Genomic DNA, 19481 nt, shown 5'->3' on the forward strand with positions numbered 1-19481 from the left:
TAAAATCTCAGATGCAATCAACCTAGCAGAAAAAGAGAAAATAGGAGAAGGGAAAAACTTGCTAAGGTTTTTGATTAAGACAGAATGTGAATATTCTAACCACCATTAGAGTAACATATGTTTGACTATTGGGCTGAAATTTTAAGGGTAAACATTAAAATAACAGAATGTGAAACTCTTAGAGGGAGGTAAAATGGAACAGCCACCATCGCCACAGCAACAAAACCTTAATCCAACAGAAGAAAAAAATAAGAAATAAGTAGACTAATAAGAAAGCATGCTAAACAAGAAATACAAAATGACAAGAATAAGTCCAAACATCACAGTTCAGTTCAGTCGCTCAGTCGTGTCCAACTCTTTGCGACCCCATGAACTGCAGCACGCCAGGCCTCTCTGTCCATCACATCACAATCACCTATTTAAAAGACAAGGACAAAACACTGATATATCCAAGAGATACAAAAAAAGTAACAAGTAAATGAATGGATGAATTCAGAAAAGCTGAAAATAAAGAGATGATGAGAGACACATGACAAATAGGCTAAAAAAAGGAAGAACAGAGCAATACTAATTTAAACAAATCTTAAGTCAAGGCAAAAATGGAACAACCCAAGAAGATACTAATGAATCTTTACAAAATTGACATAGTTTCAAATGTATAAAATTTATTTAAAAAGAGAAACTAGCAAATTGTAACCATCGTGGTAAACTACCATGCCATCCTCAGAAAAATATCGAATAGATAACAAGTGAGAAAGGGTACAGACTTGAACAACACAGTTAAGTTAGGGCAGGGAATGGAAACTTGTTCTGGAGCCTAAGAGATGCAGCCTATAGTAATCAGTAGGGACTGGCAGAAACCATAGCTAACCAAAAAGTACAAGCCCCACCTAAAGGTAGTCACACTTCAAAAAAATTTAAAAAGATTGTCATGACAGATGGCAACTTGCTTGTGTCTATTAAATAATTGAATGTATGACTATACACATGAACATGAATATATATTCATATATATGTTTGTAAGTGTTTATTACAGTACAAGTGTGTGCAGTACTTTAAAGAAAACAAAAATATTTTCATTTGAAATATACCAGGATCAGTCATAAAACCTGTATTAAGCCATGAAGGAAACGTCAAGACATTACAAAAAGCAGAAGTCTCACATGGACCATGTTTACAGGCAAAATGCATTAGCTTCAATAACAGAAAACGGAAAGGAAAAACCCAGATACCTGGAAATTACAATTCTAAATGATTCTTGTGTTAAAAAAAAGAGAATCAAAATAAAAATTATAAGCTCCTTGTTAAAAAATATACAACGAGGGTCAGCAAATAACAAAGCCTATGGCAAGCAAAGCAGGACTATGGAAAAATTTATAGCCATTAATAAATGTTTTAGGAAACAAAAAAGATGTTCAACTAAAGAGTGTAAGAAAGAACAGACAAGAACAAAGATTGTATGGAAATAACAGAGAATAAAATCTTCTACAAATATAATTTGAATTCCTAGAAAAATCAATGATTAATTTAGGAAAACACAAATAACCAAAACTGGCTGAAAATGTAGAAACTGAAATAGATCAAAAAAGAAAGAAACGGAAATAAATAGTTAAAGACCAAATGCAAAATATTACTGTGTATTTTAAAATATTTTACATATACACAATGGAATATTACTCAGCCATTAAAAAAAAATACATTTGAATCGGTTCTATTGAGATGGATGAAACTGGAGCCCATTATACAGAGTGAAGCCAGAAAGAAAAACACCAATACAGTATACTAATGCATATATATGGAATTTGAAAGATGGTAACGATAACCCTATATGTGAGACAGAATAAGAGACACAGATGCATAGAACAGTCTTATGGACTCTGAGGGAGAAGGTGAGGGCGGGACGTTCAGGGACAATAGCATTGAAACATGTACATTATCATATGTGAAATAGAACACCATTGCATGTTCAATGCATGAGACAAATGCTCAGGGCTGGGGCAATGGGATGACCCAGAGGGATGGGATGGGGAGGGAGGTGGGAGGGGGGTTCAGGATGGGGAACACATGTAAACCCATGGCTGATTCATGTCAATGTATGGCAAAAACTACTACAATATTGTAAAGTAATTAGCCCCCAACTAAAATAAATAAATTTATTAAAAAAAAAATTTTAAAGGAACATATTTCTGTTAACTGTTCTAAAGCAGAGGCTATCAGATGTTTTGGTCTCAGGACAGTTTTACACTTAAAATTATTGAGGACCCAAAGAACTTCTGTTTATGTGAGTTATACCTATTAATATTTACCATATTAGAAAGTAAAACAGAAAATTTCAAATAGTAATTCATAGAAAAATAACAATAAACCCATTTCATACTCAAAACAGTCTTATGAAAAATAACTACTTTACAAAAAAAATTTAGTAAGAAGAGTGGCAGCGCTCTATTATCTTTGCATCTATTTAACTGAAGACTGTTGGGTTTTCTCATACTGCTCTGTCTTCCATTTGTTGCAACCCACATGTACTGCAATATCTGGGAAACTCCACTGCACATTAAGAAGAAAATCAGAGTAAAAAAAGGCAAATTAATGTCTTAGTATTGTTATGAAAATAGTTTAGACTTTGCAGACCTCGTGAAAGGATCTTGAGAACACCCAGGGCACTCCATATTACAACTGGAGAGCACTGTTATAGAAAAGAAAAAAAAAGATGGAGAGCTACACCAATATCAGATAAGAACAGAATAAGAAAACAACTAAGCCAGTGTGACTTAACAGCAAATACTTACCTTACAACATACACAAAAATTAGCTCAAAACTGATCAAAGACCTAAACTGAAGAGTTAAGACTCTTGGGGAAAAAATAGGGGAAAAGCTTCATAACATTGAATTTGGCAATGATTTACTGGATTTGACACCAAAAGCATCGACAATGAAAGAAAATGTGATAAACTGGGCTTCATCAAAGTTCAAAATTCTGTGCATCAAACAAAATCAACAGAGTGAGAAGGTAACCCAATGAACAGAAGAAAATATTCACAAGTCATATATCTAATAACCAGAATACATTCCTACAACTTGACAACTTAATAATGGGCAGAAGGACATCAACCGAGACTTGTCCAAAACAGATCTACACATGAACAAGAAGCACATGAAAGATGCTCCACAACATCAATTATTAGGGAAATGCAAATCAAAAGCACAATTAGATATTACCTCACTACCATGAGAATGAAATGAAGTGTTAGTCAGTTAGTGTCTGACTCTTTCCGACCCCATGGACTGTAGCCCAGCAGGCTCCTCAGTCCATGCAATTTTCCAGGCAAGAATACTGGAATGGGTTGCCATTCCCTTCTCCAGGGGACTTTCCCGACCCAGGGATCACACCTGGGTCTCTTGCATTGCCAAGTATATTCTTTACCATCAGAGCCACCAGGGAAGCCAAATCCATGAGAATAGCTATTATAAAAAAAAAAAAAAACTCAATAATAACCATTGAAAGTTTTGGAAAGGATGTGGAGAAACTGGAACCACTGTTCATTGCTGGCAGAAATGTAAAATGGTGCAGCCACTGTGGAAAACAATGTGGTGGTTCCTCAAAAATATAATTACCATATGATCCAACAATTCCACTTGGGTATATACACAAAAGAACTGAAAGCAGGGACTCAAAAGACACTTGTACACAAATGTCATAGTGGCATTACTCACAACAGTCAAAAGCTGGAAAAAACCCAAGTGTCCATGACAGATGAATGGATAACAGAATGGGTTACATACACAAAATGGCATGTTATGCAGCCTTAAAAAGAAAGGAAATTCTGACACAAGCTACAACATGGATGAAACTTGAGGACATTATGCTAAGTGAAAAGTGAAGTGAAAGTTGCTCAGTCATGTTCGACTCTTTGCGATCCCATGGGTCATACAGTCCATGAAATTCTCCAGGCCAGAATACTGGAGTGGGTAGCCGTTCCCTTCTCCAGGGGATCTTTCCAACCTAGGGAACGGACCCAGGTCTCCCACATTGCAGGCAGATTCTTTACCAGCTGAGCTACAAAGGAAACCCAAGAATACTGGAATGGGTAGCCTATCCCTTCTCCAGGGGATCTTCCTGACCCAGGAATCGAACTGGGGTCTCCTGCATTGCAGGCAGATTCTTTACCAACTAAGCTATCAGGGAAGCTCATGCTAAGTGAAGTTGGTCACAAAAAGACAAATACTGTATGATTCCACTTATATGAGATAAGAAAAGTAGTCAAGTTCATAATGGTGGGAACGGTGGTTCCCAGGAGCTAGGGAGAGGAGGAAGTGGGGAGTTATTACTTAAGGGGTACAGAGTTTCAGCTTGGAAAAATGAAAAAATTCTGAAGATGAAGAGCGGTGACAGTTGCACAGGAATGTGAATGCACTTAATGCCCCACTTAAAAATAGCTAAATGGTAAATTTTACGTTATGTATACTTTGTGGCATGCTCAGTCATGTCTGACTCTTTGTGAGCTCAAGGACTACAGCCCTTTCAGGCTCCTCTGTTCATGGGATCGTCCTGGCAAGAATACTGGAGTGGGTTGCTATTTTTCCTCCACGCATCTTCCCAACCTCAGGATCAAACCCACGTCTCCTATGGCTCCTATATTGCAGGCAGATTCTTTACCACTGAGCCACCAGGGAAGCCCTATGTATACTTTACCACAATTTAAAAAAAAAAAAGGGAAATGAAGTCCAGCTGCACATATAAAGTAATAGTAGACTAAGACCAAGCAGGATTTCTACTAGTATTTAAAGAGTGGATTCACTCTAGAAAAATCTATCAATATAATCATAACAGTAACAGATATTGAAAAAACATGACAAAATTCAATTCAAATGCCTAGTAAAATTTCTAGCAATTCAGAGTTACTGACCAACATTCACTAATTTATTCTGCATCAACAAACAACATGAAGATCTCATGGCTTACAACACAAAGGTTTATTTCTTGCTCATACTACACTGTCCACTATGAATGACTATAGGTCCATACTGTCTTCATTCCAAGACTGAGACTGAAAGTGCAGTCCCTATCTGCAACATGCTGTTCATATGGCAGACAGGAAAAAAAGGAATGACTGAATCAGATGACTCTCAAAAGCTTCTGCTCAGATATAGCTTATCACTTCCATTCACACTCCACACTGGTCAAAACAAGTCTCATGAATAAGCCAAGGGTCAGGAAGTATACTCTCCCGCAGGGAGGGACATCTGATGGCAGGACTCTACAGAGATGGACCCAGTTAGAGGGCTACCCAATAACTGTAAACATGACTTGGGGATGATAAATTTACAGCAAAGGGCAACTCCCTGAAAAAAAGGTATTTACCATGAACCTAGAGCAAAAAGAACTATTGCTATATATCAACAATAAATGCTTAGAAAATGTAATAAATGTAACGATAAATTTAAAAGATCTCAATCAAACATGAGCTATGAAGCCAATTAACTATGTTATCTTCTATCTTAGACAAACTCTGCTTGTTTCTTCCACTGTGAAGATAATGAAAACCTATTTCACTGATTCTAAAAACAAATTTTTTCACACTTTAACCTCTCAGAAATTGATGACTTCTTGAAAGAACAGCTATTTCCCAGGAAGCAATGTAGTATGTGAAAATTTTTCATTGACACTTTCTGATAACATCAAGAAAGCATCAAAGTATCTTACACTTGATAAAATATGGTAATATTTAGTGTTATTGTGATGATCATATGAGCTAATTCATATAAAACAGAGCACTACTTAATATACAGCAAGCTCTCAATAAATATTAGTTTTCTTATTCTTTGTCCTACTATATTTATCAAAACAGATTATAATGCTAGAGCAAATAAAAAGGCGTTGCAGCAGGATCAGAGAAAGAAATAAAATGGAATAGTCCAGGGAAACAGACCCACAAATTTATAGGAATTTAATACATAATAAACAAGTCATTATGTATTAGAGAGGACAGCACATAATGGTAGTTCTCATGGTATCATACTCAATACCCTCCTTTTATAGGAAGGAAGTATTTGTAAATGTCCCTTGTGTGTTTTAGTCGCTCAGTCCTGTCCGACTCTTTGTAACCCCATGGACTGTAGTCTGCCAGGCTCCTCTGTCCATGGAATTCTCCAGGCAAGAACTGGAGTGGGTAGCCATGTCCTTCTCCAGGGGCGCTTCCTGACCCAGGGATTGAACCCAGGTCTCCTGAACTGCAGGTGGATTCTTTACAGTCTGAGCCACCAGGGAAGCAAATGCCCTTAACCATACTGAAAATGGATAATCTAAACTCTACACACAATTTTTGAAAGTTATACACACAACACACTTCTTTCTGACTCAGTCTTGGATACACACATACATACATCCTTACAGAACTACAAAGAGTAAAGAGAAATTAACTCATAAAATAATAATATGTAAATGTGCAACCACATTAGAAAACAGCATTTGTCAAATGCTGCTACCAGGCAGAATCAATGTAATCACCATTAATGCTACAGATACAAATGCTAACTTGAATTGGTGACTCAAATACCGCAACTGACACTGGACAGGGACATGATTTTCTTCAACGGTAGACTCTCGGTAAAGTTCTAAACAGACAAGGATACAATCTTCACTCTACAAGATAGTTAAAAGTAGAGGAAGGACTTCCCTGGTGGCACAGCAGATAGGAATCCATGTGCCAATACAGATGACATGGGTTCAATCTCTGGTCCAGGAAGACCTCACATGCTGTGGTGAACTAAGCCCGTGTGCCATGACCACTGAGCTCACACTCTAGAGAGCCTGTGAGCTGCAACTACGGAGCCCATGTGCTGCAACTAATGAAGGCCATGTGCCTAGAGTCTGTGCTATGCAACAAGAGAAGCAAGTCAGTGCAAAGAGAAGCCCTTGCACAGCAACACAGAATAGACCCTGCTCCCTTGCAACTCGAGAAACCCCACACAAAGCAAAGAAGACCCAGCACAGTCAAAAATAAATAAATAAATAAAATTACCCAAAAAAGAGTAGGAGAATTTTAGCCTACATTTTGCCACATATAAATAATACTTTTTAAAAATTACTGAAATTTTGATTCTATTAAAAACTTTTATTAATAAAAACAATGCACAAAACATATTTTGTGTTTATGTATAAAAAGAACAAGTCCAAGGCTCACAAAATTATAGTTTTTCATCTGTATACATGTTCAGAGGGATTTCATCTATATGGATGGGGGTAACAAAATACAGGATATTTACAATCCCTGGGCCACATCAAAAATCAGTGTCAATAATAAACTCAATAACTGTGATAAGTAAAAGTTATGAGTCACTTTATAAGTTTCTTAATGCCCCTCTTGAAGTGTTGAAAACCCTTGGAATAAAACTGTTCAAAAAAATTGGACAAATGGACATCCATCTCGTTGAAAATTAATAGACTCATCTCCCCAAAATATTCCTAAACCACTAGAAAGCAAAGTTGTATAATTTCACATGATAAAAACTGCAACTCAACTGTAAGCTACTTGTGTTCCTGTTCAACCAGGTAAACAAATTGCCTCTTGAAGTCTCTGAGCTCTGCCAATTTTCCAACTAACCCCTTTTCCACTGCTTCTCTCAAACTTTTAAAATTCCATTACAAACAAACTGCCTCTCAGAAGGAGTAATTATCATGTTTAAAAGCACAAACTTTGGATAAGGCAGATCACTTCAGTTCAGTTCAGTCACTCAGTTGTGTCCAACTCTTTACGACCCCACAGAATGCAGTGTGCCAGGCTTCCCTGTCCATCACCAACTCCTGGAGCTTGCTCAAACTCATGTCCATCAAGTTGGTGATGCCATCCAACCATCTCATCCTCTGTTGTCTCCTTTCTCCTCCTGCCTTCAATCTTTCCCAGCATCAGGGTCTTTTCCAATGAGTCAGTTCTTCCCATCCGGCGCCCAAGGTATTGGAGCTTCAGCATCAGTCCTTCCAACGAATATTAAGGACTGATTTCCTTTAGGATTGATTGGCTTGATCTCCTTGCTGTCCAAGGGACTCTCAAGAGTCTTCTCCAACATCACAGTTCAAAAGCATTGATTCTTTGGTGCTCAGCTTTACAGTCCAACTCTCACATCCACACAACTACTAGAAAAACCACAGCTTTGACTAGACGGACCTTTGTCAGCCAAGTAATTTCTCTGCGTTTTTAATATGCTGTCTAGATTGGTCATAGCTTTTCTTCCAAGGAGCAAGTGTCTTTTAACTTAATGGCTGCACTCACCATCTGCAGTGATTTTAAAGGCCAAAAAAACAAAGTCTCTCACTGTTTCCATTGCTTCCCCATCTATTTGCCATGAAGCGTTGGAACCGGATGTCATGATCTTAGTTTTTTGAATGTTGAGTTTTAAGCAAACATTTTCACTTTCCTCTTTCACTTCCATCAAGAGGCTCTTCAGTTGTTCTTCACTTTCTGCCATAAGGGTAGTGTCATCTGCGTATCTGAGGTTACTGATGTTTCTCCTGGCAATTTTGATTTCAGTCTGTACCTCATCCAGCCTGGCATTTCACAACAGGCAGATCTTCTGGGGTCAAAATCTAACTCTATTACCTAAGTACTCTGTGTGTGACATAGGTCAATTTATTTAACTTCTTGACACCTTAGATTCTTTAGCATAAAATCTCCCTTTTCCTTTAGCTTCTTCCCTTTTAAACATGCACAAATCATCTCCATCTAAGACAATAACAAAAAGGAAATTTCCACCAACTCTACCATTATTCCTTCTATCATCTCCATTTCCTTCTCGCTTTTCCCAATCAAACTCTTTCAAAATAAGACCATTAATTAAAGAAGTTAATGATCAGTTCAGTTCAGTTCAGTTCAGTCGCTCAGTCGTGTCCGACTCTTTGCGACCCCACGAAGTGCAGCACGCCAGGCCTCTCTGTCCATCACCAACTCCCAGAGTCTACCCAAACCCATGTCCATCAAGTCGGTGATGCCATCCAACCATGTTATCCTCTGTCATCCCCTTCTCCTCCCGCCCCCAATCCTACCCAGCATTAGGGTCTTTTCCAATGAGTCAACCCTTCGCATTAGGTGCCCAAAGTATTGGAGTTTCAGCTTCAACATCAGACCTTCCAATGAACACCCAGGATTGATCTCTTTTAGGATGGATTGACTGGATCTCCTTGCAGTCCAAGGGACTCTCAAGAGTCTTCTCCAACACCACAATTCAAAAGCATCAATTCTTCGGCGCTCAGCTTTCTTCACCGTCCAACTCTCACATCCATACATGACCACTGGAAAAACCATAGCCTTGACCAGACAGACTTTTGTTGGCAAAGTAATGTCTCTGCTTTTAAATATGCTATCCAGGCTGGCCATAACCTTCCTTCCAAGGAGCAAGCGTCTTTTAATTTCATGGCTGCAGTCACCATCAGCAGTGATTCTGGAGCCCCCAAAAATAAAGTCTGACACTGTTTCCACTGTTTCCCCATCTATTTGCTATGAAGTGATGGGACCAGATGCCATGATCTTAGTTTTCTGAATGTTGAGCTTTAAGCCAACTTTTTCACTCTCCTCTTTCACCTTCATCAAGAGGCTCTTTAGTTCTTCTACACTTTCTGCTATAAGGGATATGCCAGCAAATTTGGAAAACTCAGCAGTGGCCACAGGATTGGAAAAGGTCAGTTTTCATTCCAATCCCAAAGAAAGGCAATGCCAAAGAATGCTCAAACTACCGCACAATTGCACTCATCTCACATGCTAGTAAAGTAATGCTCAAAATTCTCCAAGCCAGGCTTCAGCAATACGTGAACCGTGAACTTCCAGATGTTCAAGCTGGTTTTAGAAAAGGCAGAGGAACCAGAGATCAAATTGCCAATATCCACTGGATCATTGAAAAAGCAAGAGAGTTCCAGAAAAACATCTATTTCTGCTTTATTGACTATGCCAAAGCCTTTGACTGTGTGGATCACAATAAACTGTGGAAAATTCTGAAAGAGATGGGAATACCAGACCATCTGACCTGTCTCTTGAGAAACCTGTATGCAGGTCAGGAAGCAACAGTTAGAACTGGACATGGAACAACAGACTGGTTCCAAATAGGAAAAGGAGTACGTCAAGGCTGTATATTGTCACCCTGCTTATTTAACTTATATGCAGAGTACATCATGAGAAACGCTGGGCTGGAAGAAACACAAGCTGGAATCAAGTTAATGATCAGGTAACAGGAAAAAAAGGATGGAAATTGAAGAACTAAGAAAAAATATGAAGACTAAAACACACTATTAACAACCACTAAAACTAACAATTAAATTAGAAACAATAAGACAGAAAAGAGGTAACTGAAATACTTGATGCAGGAAAAAAGACAAAGATTGATATTTGTTTAACTCTCTTTAATATCTGTTTAACTCTCTCATCTTACCAACTCCACTTTCTCTTGGTCCTCATTATCTTCTAAAACTAACAAGTAACTTACTAATCTGTTAACTATTTATCACCTCTTCTCTTCCCAGTAGAATGTAAACTCCAGAAGAGCACTAGCTTTGCTGTGTTTCATTGGGACAGAGCAGGAATCACTAAATATTTGAATGAACTAATGAATGCATGATGATATGGAAAACAGAGATGATCCTTCAAAGAGATAAAAAGCAAATGGATCAGAAAAAGTATTGACATGATAAAAATAAAATTCTATGAAAAGAAGGAATAGTTAAATATTTCAGGTAAAAAGTAACAATGTATTCCAGGGAAAGTAATTCAAAATTATTTGTAGCAAAACACACAGAACTTAAAGGATATAAAGAAAATAGTCACCAGCTGTCCAAGCCAATAAGAAAGTAATTCATCGGAAGTGGGATAAAATAACTACAGTACTGTACTTTCTAATAAAAACATTCAGTCCCAGGGAAAAGGACTTAAGTCTACAAAGTTTTGAAATAAATTGTTATTCGAGAGATAGTACACCCATTCAGATTATTTAGGTGATAAAAACAACAATCAATCATTCCTTAATGATTAAGAATTTAGGAAATAATGCCCCATGAGAACATGTTGAAAAACTACTCAATAAGGAAATTAAGCAAAAGACCTCAGAAATGGAAATCACTGGTAAAAGAACTAGTAGAGTGCATTGAATCAAATTAAATTAAAAAACCAAGGAATTTCAAAATACAGGAATACAAGAAATGATTTAACTTCAAAACATTAATATAAATTCATAGTGATGCTAAAAAATTAAAGTGTAGTACTCTTAGGATAAAAGTTATTAGTAAACTAGAAATAGTACCCAAAACTTAAGAGCAAAAATCCCATTTGAGAAATTTCATAAGCAATTTTCATTAAAGTCAGGAATGTAACAAAGTTTCTATCAATTGCTTCTATTTATCTCTATATTGTAGTTTTCAGGCAATATAATATAACACTCATAATCACACAGAGAAACAAGACATATGAGGTAAAAGAACTAAAAAGAGACAAAGTTATCCTTGTTTACAGACAATATGATTGTCTACAAAGGAAATACGAAAGAATCATCAGGTAAACTATTAGAACTGTATTTACTAAAATTAAATCAACAATAACAAAAAACAGAAGCTTTTATAATTAATAAATTAGAAAAAATTTCCTTATACAATAACAGGGCTATAAGGTACCTACAAATAAATCTAACAAAAGATGGATGTCACCTTTATGGAAAAAAATGATAAAATTGTACTAAAGGATATATAGAACGCCTGAATAAAGAAATATGCCATTTTCATATATGAAAAGAGTGAAATACTAAAATATCAATTCTCTTCTAAACTAAACTATATATTCAATGCAATTCCAATCAAAATCCCTGTAGTTTTTTTGATTATGAAACTGTGGTGCTAGTCGCTCAGTCGTGTTTGACTCTTTGCGATCCCACGGACTGTGTAGCCCACCAGTTTCCTCTGCCCATGGGATTCTCCATACACTGTTGGTGGGAATGCAAACTAGTACAGCCACTATGGAGAACAGTGTGGAGATTCCTTAAAAAACTGGGAATAGAACTGCCATATGACCCAGCAATCCCACTGCTGGGCATATACACCGAGGAAACCAGAATTGAAAGAGACGCGTGTACCCCAATGTTCATCGCAGCACTGTTTACAATAGCCAGGACATGGAAGCAACCTAGATGTCCATCAGCAGATGAATGGATAAGGAAGCTGTGGTACATATACACAATGGAATATTACTCAGCCATTAAAAAAATACATTTGAACCGGTTCTACTGAGATGGATGAAACTGGAGCCCATTATACAGAGTGAAGTAAGCCAGAAAGAAAAACAACAATACAGTATACTAATGCATATATATGGAATCTGAAAGATGGTAATGATAACCCTATATGCGAGACAGAATAAGAGACACAGATGCATGGAACAATTTTATGGACTCTGAGGGAGAAGGTGAGGGTGGGACGTTCTGGGAGAATGGCATTGAGACATGTGTATTGTCATATGTGAAACAGAGCACCATTCCATGTTCGATGCATGTGACAAGGGCTCAGGGCCGGGGCAATGGGATGATCCAGAAGGATGAGAGGGGGAGGGAGGTGGGTGGGGGGTTCGGGAAGGGGAACACATGTAAACCCATGGCTGATTCTTGTCAATGTATGGCAAAAACTATTACAATATTGTAAAGTAATTAGCCCCCAACTAAAATAAATAAATTTATAAAAAAAAAAAAAAAAAAAAAAAAAAAAAGAATACTGGAGTTGCCATTCCCTTCTCCAGGGGATCTTCGCGACCCAGGGATCAAACCCGAGTCTCCAACATCACAGGCAGATACTTTACCTCCTGAGCCATCTGGGAAGCCTGCTATAAAATGGAAGGTGAACACAAAAATCCACTTAAATGACTGAAGGCAATTTTAAATAAGTAAGAGCAATAGAGTGAAGAATAACTGAAGAAAAGAGAATGCAAGACAGTGCATGACTTTGTAGGTCAAAAATGAAGATTTTGGTTTCTAAGAGCAATGGGATGTGAATAGTGATTTTAAAACAAGTAAGATAACTTTGTCTAAAGTGTACAAAAAATGTATCAGAGAGGCTTAAAAGACAACCTGGAACGTCACTGAAAATGGAAGAGTATAGACCTAACATTCTCTTCTCCAAAATAGCCTAAAAACATTGTCCAAAAAAAAGCTACAATCAGCTGTTTTAGAACTCTGGAAATTAACCACGAGTTTAACAGCAATCCAGGGACCATTTATACAAGAACAGCTGAATCTTGGTAAGAACTCTATGGTGTTTTAACTTACCCTATTTCCATCACCCCCTCCCTAGTACCATGGTAGCCTAAAAACAAGAGACCACAATCAGAGTAGAAAAATCAGCAGTCTGGCAGCCACTACAGAGGGCAAATGAGGTTCTTTCAAAACCCTATCCAAAAGAATTATTGGAACTGTCTGATGGTCCCTGGAAGACGCCACTCACAAGGCTGTTTTTATTTGACTTGACAAGAGTTGTCTTGTAAAACAGCCTTTTCCCTGGGGGTATCTGTCAAAAACAATCAAAGACAACTGTTGAATATCAGGGTAGCCTGAGGCAGTGGGTAACAGTTTTAATAGTTGGGGAAAACAATAGTTTATGGTTAAGCAAAAAGCTTAAAGCAAGCAGAACAGAAAGTCCACTGGGACTTTGAAATCTCCAAAATGTTTCTGGGGATCATGAAGACCACATGCATACACAGACCTTTGTGTGTGATCAGGAAAGACCTGAGAAGGTCCTAAACTCTTAAGACTGACCTTGAGGACTGACATGAGGCTCTGTACAAGCAAAAGTGAAGGCTAAGGCAAAGTTGTAAAATGCCTGGTTATGTACTGAAGGCATACGCCAACATGTACACAAAGCCTCTGGGCAGACTAGAGACCTATTAGTTATAGGTGTTTAAGGAAGTCTGTCAAGTCATTAGTTGACCATTAAGGTAACCAAGCAGACTTTGGTGGCCACACACAACAAACACAGACTCAAAGAATTAGTTCAGACAATCACTAAATAAAAAAACAAAAACAGCAAAACAATCAACAAACCTTGGAACAGGGGCAGCTCTGATTGCAGAGCCGCCATTTTCTATTATTCTAAATTTTCAATTTTCAATCCAAAATTATGAGACATACACATAAACAAGAGAGTACGATCCATGCACGGAATAAAAGCCTTCAAAGAACTAAAGGAAACTATGTCTAAAGAACCGAAGTATGAAAAAGTGAAAGCAAAAGTCGCTCAGTCACGTCCAACTCTTTGCGACCCCATGGACTACACAGTCCATGGAATTCTCCAGGCCAGAATATCTCACCAAATAGAGAATATCAATTGAAAAAAAAAAATTACTTTAAAGCAAAGAAACAAACCAAACCAACCTCAGGAGTTGAAAAATACAACAGTGTTTCTGAATTACATTTCAGACCAAAGACAAAAAAAAAAAACAACCCCTCAAACCCTCAGCCATGTGTCAACATAATTTGGCGAAAAATTCATCGATTTAACCAGTGATTCACAAAATAACTTTACATCTAAGAGGATTCATGATTAATACTACCATTTCTTTCCTAGAAAAGAACAAAAATTCCTACTTCATCTCATCTTCTTAACCTGGATTAGCTTAGCCACTTCTGTAACACTCTCATCCTACTGGAGGATAATATAAGGAGAATAGAGCTCTCTTGCTGTGGCTCCCACTCCTAACAAAATTCTATCATTTAAAGTTGCCCTTTGCTCTCTTCTCGCATTTCCTTATGTTTCTATTTTACTCATGGATAATAGGTTAAAAAATGAATTCTTAGCAAAATTACACATTTACCTAAAATCTTTGCTTATACTGTTATTACATATTAATATATTCAGTATCATGAATTTCTCAGGATTCAGTTTAGTAGCAAATGATAGGAGAAGGCAATGGCAACCCACTCCAGTGTTCTTGCCTGGAGAATCCCAGGGACAGGGGAGCCTAGTGGGCTGCTGCCTATGGGGTCGCACAGGGTCGGACACGACTGAAGCGACTTAGCAGCAGTAGCAGCAGCAGCAAATGATAAGTGAAAAAAATTCTTACATCATTAAAATAACCCCAATTTCCTGCCATTTTCACAAATAATATGCTTTGTCATGTCTATACAACTCATTTTATTTGAACTATACTTAACTACCTCCAGAGAAATAGGAAATTTCAAGACTGATAACCAGTGAAAAATGCAATTATAATGTTCGGAGATTAAATTTTTAACTTTTTCTTACCATCAGCAAGCCAAACAGGCTTCCAATTAAAATGAATTCATTTTTCATTAAGAAAAGCAGACCTATGAAGACTACTTATTCAAGAAAGTGTTTTTAAAATATTGGATTAAAGTGGTGAAAGACAAAGAAATAGGCATAACTCTCCCAGACTTCAGAATGTATATGTATATTCCACATCTATTTAGACATTTCTCCAAAGAAGACATACAGATGGCTCGTGGGCAGACAGAAAGATGCTCAACAGTGCTAATTATTAGAGAAATGCAAATCAGAACTACAACGAGGTACCACCTCACACCAATCAGAATGTCCATCATTAAAAAGTCTCTAAGTAACAAATGTTGTAGAGGGAAAAGGAAACCCTTCTCACACCGTTGGTGGGAAAACAGTATGGAGACTCCTCAAAAAACTGAAAGCAGAGTTGCCATATGATCCAGCAATCCCACTCCTTTGCACATACTCAGACAAAATAATAATTCAAAAAGATACATGCACCTCTATGTTCACAGCAGCACTATTTACAATAGGCAAGACATGGAAACAATCAAAATGTTCACCAACAGATGAATGGGTAAAGAAGATGTGGAATACACACACATGCGCGCACACACACACAGGACTACTACTCACCCATGGAAGAAAATGATGAATGAAGATGTGGAACACACACACACTGGAATACTACTCACCCATGGAAGAAAATGACATAATGCCATTTGCAGCAACATGAATGGATCTAGAGATTATCATACTAAGCAAAGTCAGAAAGTCAAATACATATAACATCACTTATATCTGGAATCTAAAATACAATACAAATCAACATATCTACAAGACAAAAACAGACTCACAGATATAAAGAACAAGACTTGTGGTTGCCTAGAGGGAGGAGTTGGGAAGGAAAAGAACGGGAGTTTGGAATTAGTAGAGGCAAACACATACAGAATGGATAAACAACAATGTATAGCACAGTATCCTGTGACAAACCATAACGGAAAAGAATATGAAAAAGAATATACGTGTGTGTGTATAATTGAGCCACTTTGTTGGACAGAAGAAATTAACACAACATTGAAAAGCAACTATACTTCAATATAATTTTTAAAAAAGGAAGTAGTGAAAGCAATGAAAACATGTCATGTAATCCAGTAAATTGCAAATGTTTCTAACTTTGGGAATATACACCTATGAAAGTGAAAGTGTTGGTTGTTTAGTCGTGTCTGACTCTTTGCAACCCCATGGTCTTCTCCAGGCAAGAATACTGGAATGGGCTGCCATTCCCTTCTCTGGGGATCTTTCTGGCCCAGAGATCGAACCTGGGTCTCCTGTATTGCAGACAGATTCTCTACCATCTGAGGTACCAAGGAAGCCCATACAACTATAGTCACCTTTTTTTTCCTTAAAGCACTGATTTCCTTCTGTTCTCAAAAATTATAACAATGGAATAAATACAATTTGGGGGGAAAAAAAAGCTCATACTGTCACCAAAAAAATCCCCTCAGATCAATTTTCACTTATTTTCTACTTATCTATGCATATAGTTTTCTACAACCACATATACATATTTAATTTTATATTCTACTTATTTCATGCTTTTAAATAATTCCAGTACTCTCTCTTATTATGCCTTCTCAGATTAAATGTGTTGTTTTCTTTCATATTTTAATATGATTTGGAAGCTAAGTATTTTACAGGAAATTCTTAAAAGTCCAGCGTAAATTTTTCTTAAAAAATATTTTTCAATGGGAAAATACAGAAAAGCATAAAAAAATAAAACAATCACTCATAAGTCCACCAAAGACAACTCTATTAATATTCTGAAATGATTTCTTTACTCTTTTTTCCTTTCATTTTATTTATAACAATTTTGTACAGACATTGTACCTCACTTTACTTAGCCATGCTTTCACTGTTGAAAGCTGGACTGGTTCTAAGTTTCTACTATCATAAACAACTCTGAAATAAAGACTTCTGTATATCTATATATCTTTAATATAAATTTCTGACCATGTCCTCAGGAGAGAATTTTAGAAAGGAAAATATTGGCACAGCTTCCACCTTGATTGATACACTGGGTTAAACATACCTGACCCTTAAAGGATTGATACAAATTGCAAAATTGTTTTCTGAAAGGGGCACTAATTTACATCAACAAAATTTTGAATTTTCAAATTTCCCATTTCATCAAAACTTTGCCATATCATTTTCAGAAGTATTATCTATATTAGTTTTTTTAAAGGCAGCTTACTGCTGTCCTTATTTACACTTCTTAGATACAGTAAGATTAAGTATTTTTATTGTTTATTAGATATTTCTATTTCTTCTATACTTTATGTGTTTTCCAGTTTTTTCCTGGGGTTTTGGTGTTTTTCTTATAGTTTTTATAACTGCTTAACATCTTATGAAAATGAAAGCTTAACCTATAAAAGGACTACCTGGCTTCTGAGTACTCAAAGTGCAATTATTATCATCCACCATTTATCTGACATATTTGATAAATATTAAAAAAAACTAAATAAACTTTAGTTATCTGTTTTAAATTAATACTTTCTTTTAAAGAGATCCAGAAATTTTGTATCTTTATCCAACAGCAACAATTCTCAGGTGGTATGAATCATACCTCATGGCATATGAGTTATATCATAAAACTGGATCTCACGAGAATATCATTATCTAGAAATATTTCAATTGCCAAGACTAAAAGGAAAATTCATTATATTCTGCGAAATGAGCAAGCATTTATCACAGAAATATCTAAAAGGAAGTTTCATGTTTTAACTTGTCATGCAACATCTATTTTAGTCACTGCTGCTACCGCTAAATCACTTCAGTCGTGTCCGACTCTATGCCATCCCATAGACGGCAGCCCACCAGGCTCTGCCGTCCCTGGGATTCTCCAGGCAAGAATACTGGAGTGGGTTGCCATTTCCTTCTCCAGTGCATGAAAGGGAAAAGTGAAAGTGAAGTCGCTCAGTCATGTCCGACTCTTCGTGACCCCATGGACTGTAGCCTACCAGGCTCCTCCATCCATGGGATTTTCCAGGCAAGAGTACTGGAGTGGGGTGCCATTGCCTTCTCTGATTTTAGTCACTAACCACTTTAAAACACTTGTGAAATACTTGTTGTCAGAAGTACTTTGGATAATTGTATACATCAGTGGACAGCAAGTACAGCTAAATTTCAGCTATCACCCCTACTTTGTAAATAAAGTTTTATTAGAACACATTGGTCATGCTCATTCATTTACATGTTATCTAATGGCTACTTTCACACTGTGAAAGCAGAGTTGAGCACTTAGCTTGCAAAACCTAAAGTGTCTACTATCTGGCTCTTTACAACACAGACAGCTAAAACATCTGAGTAAGTAATTTTACTCATTCTTTGAAGTCAGCACAGATAGATCTTAACTCCTGGAGCTCATACTTTTGCACAATGTAAAACTTGTATGCAAATAACTTACAATATAAGGTATAAAAACCTAAGTGCTCTAAGAATGATAAAGAGTGTCAGAAAAAAGGAAGAGTGTTTCCAGTGGGGAAAATCTTGAAGGCAGCTTTTGCACTGGGTTTTAAAAGATGGCTATAATTTGACATATAGGATGGAGACACTTCCAGTGTGAAGAAAAGTAGAGTTGTAAAAAAATACAAACATGACAGTGTACTCTGCATGGAGAAACATAGGAGAAAACGCTAATGAGCGTTTTGAAGCCAAAGCACAGGGAAGGCTGTCAGTGTCAAGATGAGAAGTTTAGATTTTAAATACATTTAGGTTCAAAAGCAAGGAAGTAACAGTGATTAGAACTGTTTTAGGCAGATCATTCTATCAACAGTATTTGAAACGAATTTGAAGAGAGAGAGGTGATAAGGAAACTAATTATAAAGCTATTAAAATAATTCATAACAGAAGTGATAAAGGTGGTAGCAATGGGACTGGAATAAATAAGAATTAGAAAAACAGAAAATAAACTTATTAGCACCATAGCAAAACTACTCCAACATTTATGACCAGATAACAGCATTTGGATACACTATAAACTTTACTTACAGGGGCTTCCCAGGTGGCTCAGTGGTAAAGAACCTGCCTGCTAATGCCGGAGATGCAAAAGACTCGGGTTCGATCCCTGTCGGAGTCGGGAAGATCCCCTGGAGAAGGAAAAGCCAACCAACTCCAGTATTCTTGTTCAGGAAATCCCATGGTATGAGGAGCCTGGCAGGCTACAATTCA

General features: G+C 37.0%; 1 protein-coding gene across 2 annotated transcripts in view; it reads right to left on the reverse strand.

The window, feature by feature from the left end:
• Positions 1-19481, reverse strand: part of NSRP1 (nuclear speckle splicing regulatory protein 1) — a 45014-nt gene that overhangs the window by 19740 nt on the left and 5793 nt on the right. The window lies entirely within an intron of this gene.

Source organism: Giraffa tippelskirchi, chromosome 3 (genome assembly GCF_054371585.1).
Source record: "Giraffa tippelskirchi isolate mGirTip1 chromosome 3, T2T-mGirTip1v1.2.pri, whole genome shotgun sequence".
In the NCBI taxonomy this organism is placed as follows: domain Eukaryota; kingdom Metazoa; phylum Chordata; class Mammalia; order Artiodactyla; family Giraffidae; genus Giraffa; species Giraffa tippelskirchi.